This window comes from Alosa pseudoharengus, unplaced genomic scaffold (genome assembly GCF_046254945.1).
Source record: "Alosa pseudoharengus isolate Yale_2024_CS ecotype anadromous, Long Island Sound unplaced genomic scaffold, YU_APseudo_1.1 YU_APseudo_1.1_scf_1, whole genome shotgun sequence".
In the NCBI taxonomy this organism is placed as follows: domain Eukaryota; kingdom Metazoa; phylum Chordata; class Actinopteri; order Clupeiformes; family Clupeidae; genus Alosa; species Alosa pseudoharengus.
This window is the reverse complement of record NW_027468564.1, coordinates 19,788,454-19,798,897: the sequence shown is the minus strand read 5'-3', so window position 1 is coordinate 19,798,897 and position 10,444 is coordinate 19,788,454. Positions and strand designations below refer to the sequence as shown.

Below are 10,444 nucleotides of genomic sequence, written 5' to 3'. Positions count from 1 at the left end.
CCTTTGGGGGTGTATGAAGTAATCTATCTATATATCTAATGCTGATGATATTTCTATGAGATAAGTACAAAGCTGAGCATGGGATGCATACTAAATGAACAAAGTAGGCTCTGGGATTGTGACTTCACGTCAAGTTAAAACTGAAGATGCACAGTCGGTAAGCTCCAATATCCAAAGTGGGTGATTAATACAGGGTTTTCACTATTTAACAATGTATCCTCATGGATAAGGTAATGTCGGGAAATATGCCACTGTGTGACACTGTAATGGGGAAACATGAAGCTGTATCAGCATATTAAGCACCAAATTTGATACTGTAATGTTAATTTGTAACCTATACATGTATTTAGAACTAGGCATACTGCCGACATCGAGCAATATGCTGTTTCACCTTGTAGTGGCGCTTGACCTTAATACAGCCCTCCGGAGCGCGTAGCTGGAAAGGGGCTTAAGCCATGGCAGAATGTGGGCAAGAGTTGCATAAGAAACGCCCAGATTTTGGGGTTGCTCCTCCAAAAACGTGTAACTCTGTGTATCGTGCATAAATGACAGATTTAAGTGTAGGAGTGAAATTCACATAGTTATGTGGTTTATTTTTTTTACTTACAGCACATGGGAGAATTACCCCTTTAGAAGGGTGAGATAGTCTAAGTACACTAAACTAAGTAAGCAGTTGTTTGCACAACTTGCAATTCCTATTCCAGATTAGTCTACAATTTCAAGGCAATCGGTTTGCATGTTTTTTTTTAAGTAAGTTTTACTAATTACTTTCTATAGTGTGTTACCCCCAGCAATACTGTCCCCAAGGAGTCATATCCCCTAAGTGGCGGTGTGCTTTCAGACCAGATACGTTGGAGGATACTTGCAGCACAAGTGGGCAACCATTTGAAGGCTTCAGATCAGTTAATTAAATAAGGTTTCCATCTAAACCTGAAACATATTTAATTTAAACACCTGAATGCCTCAAGAGAGACAAACTCACATCTGCTTTCACTCATCTACCTGAAGGCTATAGAATGGAAATATGATGGGATATGAAAAAACAAACAAAAAACAAATTACACAATAATTTTGCTATGACTTAAAATATACATTTAATCAAATTAAGAGTATAATAACAGGTCCATCACATTATATACTTTAAGAATATTTAATTTAGACATTTGAAGTCAGAAAAAAACAAGCATGTTTTAGCGCACACAAGCACACAAATAGGTAAATCACAAAATATGAAGAAAAAAGCATATGTGGGGAAGATCACGTGCATGTTAACATCTAGAGTAAAAAATAAAACTTTATATTACACACACACATAACATGCCCCCCCACCATTATACACACATACAACCATAATATAATAGTAATAATTAATAATAAAGCATGTATTGTACCGATATACGGTACATCTACTTTGCATTTTTTTTCTTTCATTATGATTAAACATACTAATACTAATGAATACATGAACATTTCATATATGTTTGGGAATAATTTACAAAATGAAATATTGTTTTAACAATAGAAACATTTGTAGCTTATGTTACCATGACATATATGTTTCATATGTTTCATAAGTACGTCAAAAGTGAGTCACGTGTCACATGTCAAAGGGTGCTTTTGTAATGTTATAAGAACCTCATGTTTGATGATATTGACTTTTGTTGGAAAAAGTGATGTTAATTTTCTGTAACTCCGTTACCTAGCACTTTCTGGCTTTAAAGTCATATTGTAAAGATGTAAATTCACCAGATAATTTTGTGTTACCATTTAAACACAGTAGGCACATACAAACTGACATGGTGTTCTTAAATTTGTGATCTAGTGTAACTCTGTTACAGCATGATCATTCCAATGTATAATAAAAGCAGTGATGTATGAATGGAATACACATGTCAATATTTCAGTAGCATCTTAGCATTCATGTGTATGAACAGGAGTGTGTGACTCTGACTCTGTTTTTTCTGCAGCATGAGGAGGTCATGTGATCTGACACAGGGACACTGAGGAGTGAAGAGCCAACCTTGGAAAGAATGAATGAAAAGAAAGTGAGAGAGGAGAGGATAGAGGTTTGTTTAGTATACAATATACAATATTCAATATACAATATATCGGTATTTAATACAAAACAGGCAAAGTGTTTGATTTCAACTCATTTTTGGCACAAGTAATCATCATCAACCTTTTGATGTCATAGTCATAACTATGGATATACATAGTTACATAGTTATAACTATGGACATGATGACTGCACTGCTCATCGTTTCTTTTTGCAAACAAATCAAAACACCAAGGAAAAAGGTTTAAATTATGTGGCTAGTGGCTGAGAGTGTGCAAAGGATTTTCTGGATATGTCAACGGGGTACTCTGAGGTGAGTGACTCCATGCAAAAACACAACGTTTATAATGCTTTGCCACACTATTTGAGCTAAACGAGCACGGTGGTGTCTCGTAAGGAACCAACTTGTGTTCCATAGCTCTTGGAATGGTTTTAGAATGAGTGTGTTTAGAGGTCCCAAACACGCTTATATGCCAGGGCAGATCTCTGGCTTCATTGAATCAATTTTTGTCAGGTTTTTTGCTTTCCCCAACACGGGGTGACCCTAAGGAAAATTATTTTGGAGTTAAAAATGGCCGGATTTCCCCTTTAAGATCACTGGATCGTTGGTACAATTAGGTATTTCATTTCCTATTCACATCGTAAATAAATGGCATGCACGGTTGGTCCTAATAACGGGAAACATGGACAAATATGGATGCGTGAGGAGATACAAACAATGTTTCATACATATATGGTCGTAGCCTACATGGCAGCTCAAATCAGATAATTTTTCTAGCTGCAGTCATGACTCGTTTCCAATCTCCACAATTTGCCAAAAGTCATAAATGCAAACAATGAGCCAAGATCGCCCTGTGAAACTGTCACTCCAGTGGGTACAATGAAATAGCTCGAAATAGCCGGGAAAAACACCTGAGGGAGCTGTCTGCTCAATTTCCACGCAGTTTGGTCCACCTAGAAACAATGTGTGTGTAAAACGGAACCGGACCAAAGTTTGTTTGCAACATTGTACCAATTAATTGCCTGCTGCAGACCAAATAGCCAAACTATAGGAATGAAAACGCGTTAAGTGACAACACACATTCACATATAGATATATATTTTTTCTAACATATACAAAGCCATAAATGGCCGGGCACCAGAATATATTAAAGATCTCCTAGTCCCATATAACCAACCCAGACCGCTACAATCACAGAACACTGGCCTTCTTGTAATTCCAAGAATCTCAAAAACTACAGTAGGAGGCAGAGCTTTCAGCTATTGCACACCCCTCCTCTGGAATAATCTCCCTTACTCAATTTGATTAGCACACACCCTCACTTTTTTAAGTCTAGACTTAAAACATACCCCTTTACTGCCTCCCATAGTTAGGTATGGTGCAGTGTAGAACTTCACCCACCTCAGGGATTTTGGAATGGACCACCCTGCTGTGACTGGCACCCCAGTCATCCGGGCGATGGTGGTCACTGACCATACCTGCGCTGGTGTCGACTACCCCTCACCATGTCCTAGTTATGGTGCTATAGCATAGTGCCGTCATGGACTTTTCATGTGACATGCTGTACAACCCCCCCTCTCTCCCCTCCCTCTTTTGCCTATTCTCAATATGGTATACTGTAACAATATAGTACCACTGATTTACTTATTGACATTAACCATTTTGATTTTCAGTAATACTAACCCACTCTGCATCTCTCTTTCTTCCCCCTTACCTTGTGAGGTATATCATCACCAGTCATCAGCCATCCATGTGCTTGGCCCTCACCTCACTCATCTAGTCCCATTCCTACGACTGCCCTATCATTGCCTATTACTGTCCCCCTACCTGGATTCCTGGCCCGCACAGCCTAGTGACCCTACATTATATTGTATATAAAAAGAAAGTGTGTCGACATTTGTAAAAATGCCTATATTTACAGATAAAACAATGACCCAATGGTTCTAATCAACTGGAAATGTGACAAACATGCTTGGACGAAGTCCCAAGGTTATCTTGCCCCCATGTGCAGTATGGAGGATGGAAAGATAGGCAAACAATTCCAAGAACCCCTATTGGAGAGTTACAGACAAAGGTGTCATCTTGGGGTCACCAAGTCCCCAAAAACATCTTCAAAAGTGACCTCATTGCTAATAGCTTATTTAGAGGGTATTCTAGGTAATAGCCTGTCCAGTCATTTAATTACAAAGGTAAACGGCAAGAGTTACTAATGGTACAGTGATGATGTCTGGAAGTGTGGTCTATTGTCAGATGAAATGAAAATTGCACTCTATGGCTAGAAACATGGCATCTATAGAAGAATGACTATACTGAAAAGAATTCCATACCTAATGAGAATTAGGTGCTGTGCTATTGTGGGGGCTGTTTTTATTCCCAGGGCCTTGGGAATCTAATTAAGGTGCATGGTATCCTGAACAACAAGAAAAACCTGAACATTTTCAAAGTAAATCTGTCAATCTCTGCCAAGACACTAAAAGTTGGTCATGATTGGATCATTCATCAGGTCAATGAACCAAAACAATCGTCCAGATCAAAACAAATATGGTTTACTGAACACAAAATCAAGCTTCGGCCATTGCCATCTCAGTCCCCGGATCTAAACTCCATAGAAAAATAGTGGGATGAGTTTTTAATCAACTTTAGCTGAGGTGCCAATAATTCTGGAGGGTACTGTATATATATATATATATATATATATATATATATATATATACACCACACACACAGACACACACACACACATTAAAGCACATTTGAACACCCACACATAAATCATATATTGTGGCACGCCACTTTTTAAAACACACACACAGGTCAGCAAATCTTGTTTTAACATACACGTTTCTTGGTATTTGGCCACGCTGCCTGGAAGACAACGTTGGGGGCATAAAACACCATCGAGCCAAATACACAAACACATATTGCTATCAGACATTGATACACACATTTAAGCATACCATACTAAAACATGTCAATGATCACAAATCACATGATCACAAATACAAAAATAAACAATAAAAACTTACATCTCAGCAAACGTGGCCGTGCCCTGTCTAAAGAAGCATGGTCAGTTCTGTAAGAAAAACAAAACATTACAAACATGTACCATTTGACAGATGTCAACCACTGCTGTTTTTCTGTTTGTGCCACCTGTGAAATGCCAGGTGATTTATTTTCCTACAGTCTGCTTTCCTACAGTCTGCTTCCTGGCTCAACCAATCATTTTGTCAGGGTTACAAATATAGGACCCATGCGCAAGACTCTTCTTGACAGAAAACACACTTTATCTCTCACACACACACACACACATACACACACACACACACACACACACACACACAGACCAAATAAGGAGATGGGGCGGAGACAAAGACAGGTGAAAGGCAGGTAACACAAAGCACATGGGGAACAGGCAAAAACAAACACAGGACAACACACAAAATGGCCACCAGGGTGGCACAAACTCAACGGTCCGGGCCAGATCCTGACACATTTACTAAAGTTGATACCATTCAAATGAAGCCTATGGAACAGTTTAAAATAATTTTGTGTACAGATTTCATTTTAGAAATAGCCCTTTGTCGAGCTCCACTGAGTGTTTGCAAATGTTTGTGGATAACTCAAGGCAAACAGAAAACTTTTTGCAAAGGTTACTAACAATTTGCCTAGGTTTGCAAATTTAAACATACCTTTGACCTTCCCATAATTTCTCTGGACAACTTTAGTAAAGGAACCATTTAAATATTATCGGATGCTGCATCAAAGGGATATACTTCTGTGTAAACAGCTATCAAAATACACCAAAATAGGACACTATGCTATGTAGGTATACATAAATAACTATGGTCTCCACAATGGAGATGTGCAACATACTTAAAGGAGAATTCCGGTGTGATATTGACCTAAAGTGTATTGAAACATGATACCGAGTGTGAACGTATGTCTCATAGCCCATCTCGGCTTGTCCCCTGCACTCCAAAATCTGGCGCTAGTTAGCCGATGCTACCAACAGCTTTTTCAATGGTGGTGCTTCGGCATCGGGCTAGCCATGCAAATAAATCACTCAAAGCCCGAGAGAGAGAGAGAGAGTCAATTTCATTGTACTTTTCTGCATACAGTATCTGCTACCATCACCGTGTGGGTGGGTGGGATGTTAAAGGGACACCAGGCAAGCCTGAGTGCTTTTTCTCTACGAAGCTCCGCCTAGCGTCTGTACGTGTCGATACGTGTGTGAGACCTCGCTCAGTTTGAAGCTCTTTTCCTCTTTGAAGCTCTTTTCTTATGCAAGCCTGAATAAGAGCACAATAAAATATAACATGGAAGAATATATATGTCTTATGCATTTATTGTGTCTATATTGCAGAGATGGCAAAAGTACTCACTTCCCGTACTCAAATATAAGTAATTATACTTTTGTTAAAAAATACTCTGGTAAAATAAAAGTAGAAGTACTGATTTAACTTCTTTACTCAAGTAAAAGTAACAAAGTACAGGCTTGGAAATTTACATAAAATATAGTCTCTCTTTTTAAATCTTCCCCTTAACCTGTTGGGCCATCTCTAGGCTCCCCCCCCCCCCCCAACATTTGACTGTGCCTACTTCAGAGGGCACTGTGTCCTCCCTCTTTTGGCCTACCATCATATAGAAAAATGGAAAAAATAGAAAGCTAAGACCCCGTAGTTTCCGAGGACGCAATCAGGATAGCTGTGGGATGTACTGGCACAGAGTTACAGAGGCTAGAATATTGTTTTTTTCTTTCTGCCGGATAACAAGCATCTCTGAACTGACCACATTTTAGCACTCTAGGTCACTTGATATTTAGAAACACAACTGAGCCCTAGTAGCAGGTCTTGTGAAGCTGTTTGCAGCTGCATGCAAGAGTAGATCAATATAGAATGAAAAATTAGTACTTTAGACTATGGTATGCTCATACATTTTGTAATGCCCTATGGAAACTCCTCATAGGACTTTTGGTTACCCAAAACGCATACTGATAGTAAAAGCCTTACTGTGTGGCAACCTCTTGGTGTAGAAGCATAATGCTGGTCTCAAATGAAAGGTGACACTCTGCGGTTTCTTGACTATTTGGATTGTATGTCAGAGGTTCTGATATAGAATGACTACACAAAATATGGAATAATTTCACAAAAATCTCTATTTTTGCATTTTCTTTGTTGGTTCCATGGGTGTGTATAAGATGGACTATACATCTGCACAACTAATATTGGATAAAACAACATGAATATTTAATTTCTTTGGATTCCTGTGAATATTTCAAGACCCAATATGCTGCATCTACTTATTGCTAAGGATATAGGCTACACTGCAGCTAGAAGTAACTCCAGAATCACCCAGGTAATTGTCACTCGAGTCAAGCAGTATCAGGAAGTTTGGTGACTGTAGAACTCAAGTCACAATCCTACACAATGTATCTGTGAGCTTACAGTCAGCAAGCCTGCATAGAAACACAAGAAAAGATAACATATGAATACATAGAACACACACACACACACACACACACACACACACACACACACAAAGGATTTTGCTAAGATGTAGTGCAAAATATGAATTAGCTAAATTGTAGGGGTGCAATGAACAATATAGCTTAACATCAACATCACCCAATATTTGCCTTGTTTACTGGTATCTATACTAAAGCAATATGATGGCAGTGGCTTATCTGTAATGTCAAATTAATTCTGCAATAGCTAATTGTTTCTGAGCACATTCCAAGTTAATGCTATGAAAGGGTGAATGACTTGCATGTAGTTCAGTTATTCTTTTTCTAATCAATATATGTGTTTCACAATAGATTATTATTAACAACTCTAATTAAGTAAACAAACAAATACAACAAATATCAGGGACTACAAGATGACCCCTTTACCTCCTGAGCCACTGCTGCCAAAATCATTATAATTAATTAAGACACTCATACAAATAAACACACAAAAATACACACAAATACTCCACCTCTACCTGCCAAATGCTGGTTCAGTCAGTTCACATTCACAGTCAGCACAATTTAAACAATTTTGGGCAATTTTGGGGGCAGCCATGGCCTACTGGTTAGCGCTTTGGACTTGTATCCAGAGGGTTGCCGGTTCAAACCCCGACCAGTAGGAACGGCTGAAGTGCCCTTGAGCAAGGCACCTCCCCGAGCACCGCTGTAGCAGGCAGCTCACTGCGTTGGGATTAGTGTGTGCTTCACCTCACTGTGTGTTCACTGTGTGCTGAGTGTGTTTCACTGATTCACAGATTGGGATAAATGCAGAGACCAAATTTCCCTCACCTTCACCAAACTGACCCAAACCTGCTTTGAAACAATACTTACACAGTAATCAGAGATGAGCTCCTGTCCACTCTCTCCCATATACTCAAAGAGGCATCTCAGAGTGACATCTCTCTTCCTCACTGCAGTGGCACTTGAGTCCTAGTTAATGGAACAATAATGAATAAATTATGTTTGTTGCGCAGATAAATGAAAGACGAGGTTTGTTAAGGGATGTAGCTTCTGGGTGTTATCTTGAAATGTGAGATTTTACAAGGCAAGGCATGGCTGTGTCCAAAGGTCCCATGACGCAGTCTATAATTCTTTAAAATGTCACTCTTTCCTGGTACCACAGTGCTGAACATTTACAGGGCCATCCCATCTGTCAATGGGGATAAAAAAAAGAGTTAGCTATCTCAAGCCTTTTGAATACAAGCCAGAAAGCCCTTTAAAACATACACTTAAAATACAAGTGAGGATTATCCTGGTGAACAAGACAAGAATGATTAACTTTAATGCAACACCAATACACGGAATAATGGCCCTTTGTAATGTTAAATTACATTAATTACTTTCTTTTCAAAGGGGGGTTGCAGAGACCACTGTTCCTAAGGACCTGAAAGTGAAGAATATGAGCATGAATGTCTGTCATGAGCCGGATGCAGTAGGAATCATCATTGAGGGAATACCAGTCCTAACCCATCTTGGAAATCTGGCCAAAAGCATGCTGCTTACTGCTTGGGTTGACATATGCACTTAATCTTGAGTATCCATCCAAGCTTTTCTGAACATTTGAGGTGTTTGAAAGGACGGATATATCAATACTGTTTTGGTACAATACCTTAAAATGTACACAAAATAAGCAAAATTCAAACTACCGGTAGAATGTTCTGATACAACCTTCCAAGTGAAAGTCTAGTCCTGTCCATACAATCAAAAGTGAAATGCCTAGAATTACTGACCTTGTCATGAATGTGTGACTCTTTCTTTCTCTCATCTAATATATAGTCCAGAATCTATCAAAACAATTGTTTGTCTCAGACGCTCCATGTAGAGAACTGGCTGGACTTCTGTCTTCTGTTCTGTCTCCATTCATGTATTTCTCTTCTATAGAACTAACCACAATTTTGCCTTAATATACCATGAAAAGTAAAGAAAAATCTACACACTCAAGTCTTTGCAAACAAGTTTTTTTTAGTCTATGTGCAAGCTTTCGGTCAGATGACCTTCTTCAGGCAGAGTAAAACACCTTAATATACCGTAAAAGGTATGGGCACTGAGATCGTCATTCTGCTCTTATTTAAACTGCTATTAATAGGACCACAAATAGGACTCCATACAAACATTACAAATGTTACATACAGAAACCTCCAAACCCCAAAAGAAATTGTATAGTGCATACAAGTCATATTTAGTAAACAAAGGAACTTACAGTTGAGTTTTATTCTCTTGTCCTGTCCTTGAGTTTCAGACGCTCCCTGGAGAGAACTGGCCGGGCTTGTTCTGTATCAGGAGGTTAAGTTGTGTTGATACTATCAACAGCAAAACAACTGATCTTGTCATGAATGTTGATTCTTTCCTCTCCATTCATTCATTTCTCCTCTAGGTATAGTTATACAGCATGTACTGTATGAATGAAAATAACACCGATGTCAGAATCCAGGTCTCACTCTTCCTCTCTCTTGGACCTCCCTCTAAATTAATGTAAGTGTATGTACAGTAGGGCATTAATTTACTCTATGTATCTTGTGTTTCTGTGTTTGTGCATGGTATGTTAGTGTGTTTTGAGGAGGTGTGCTTGTAAGTGACCGAGGTGGCCAACCAAACGAGTTGGGATGTGGGCTAGGGGATGCAGGTGGAAAATAACTAACAGGAAATGCTTTCAGTCCATAAGTGTTTAGATATTTACTTGTTCAACCAGTTTTCAAAAGTAGTGGTCAAAAGAAGCTAACATTTTTATTCAATACCATATTCAGCAAACCATAACTTGGTAAATATTCAACTCTGGGCCGAATACATGGATCAACGGTTGGAAATGGGCACTGAGATCACCTTTCTGCTCCTACATTAAACTGCTATAAATAGGGCCACAAATAGGACTCCATACAAATGT

The 10,444-nt window shown here is 38.9% G+C and overlaps 1 long non-coding RNA gene across 7 annotated transcripts; it reads right to left on the bottom strand.

Moving 5' to 3' along the window:
* Positions 1-1,131: 1,131 nt before the first annotated feature.
* Positions 1,132-10,156, bottom strand: LOC143122773 (uncharacterized). Of its 7 annotated transcripts, XR_012986757.1 has the most exons (6): positions 9,764-10,138; positions 9,294-9,446; positions 8,904-8,947; positions 8,395-8,713; positions 5,084-5,130; positions 1,132-2,020 (listed from the first exon to the last, which is right to left on the bottom strand). It is a non-coding gene; the product is annotated as an uncharacterized LOC143122773 (long non-coding RNA). The 7 variants fall into 7 exon arrangements; XR_012986759.1 differs by having other exon boundaries at positions 8,895-9,446; positions 9,764-10,154; XR_012986754.1 differs by having other exon boundaries at positions 8,395-8,493; positions 8,606-9,446; positions 9,764-10,151.
* Between the last annotated feature and the right edge of the window lie 288 nt (positions 10,157-10,444).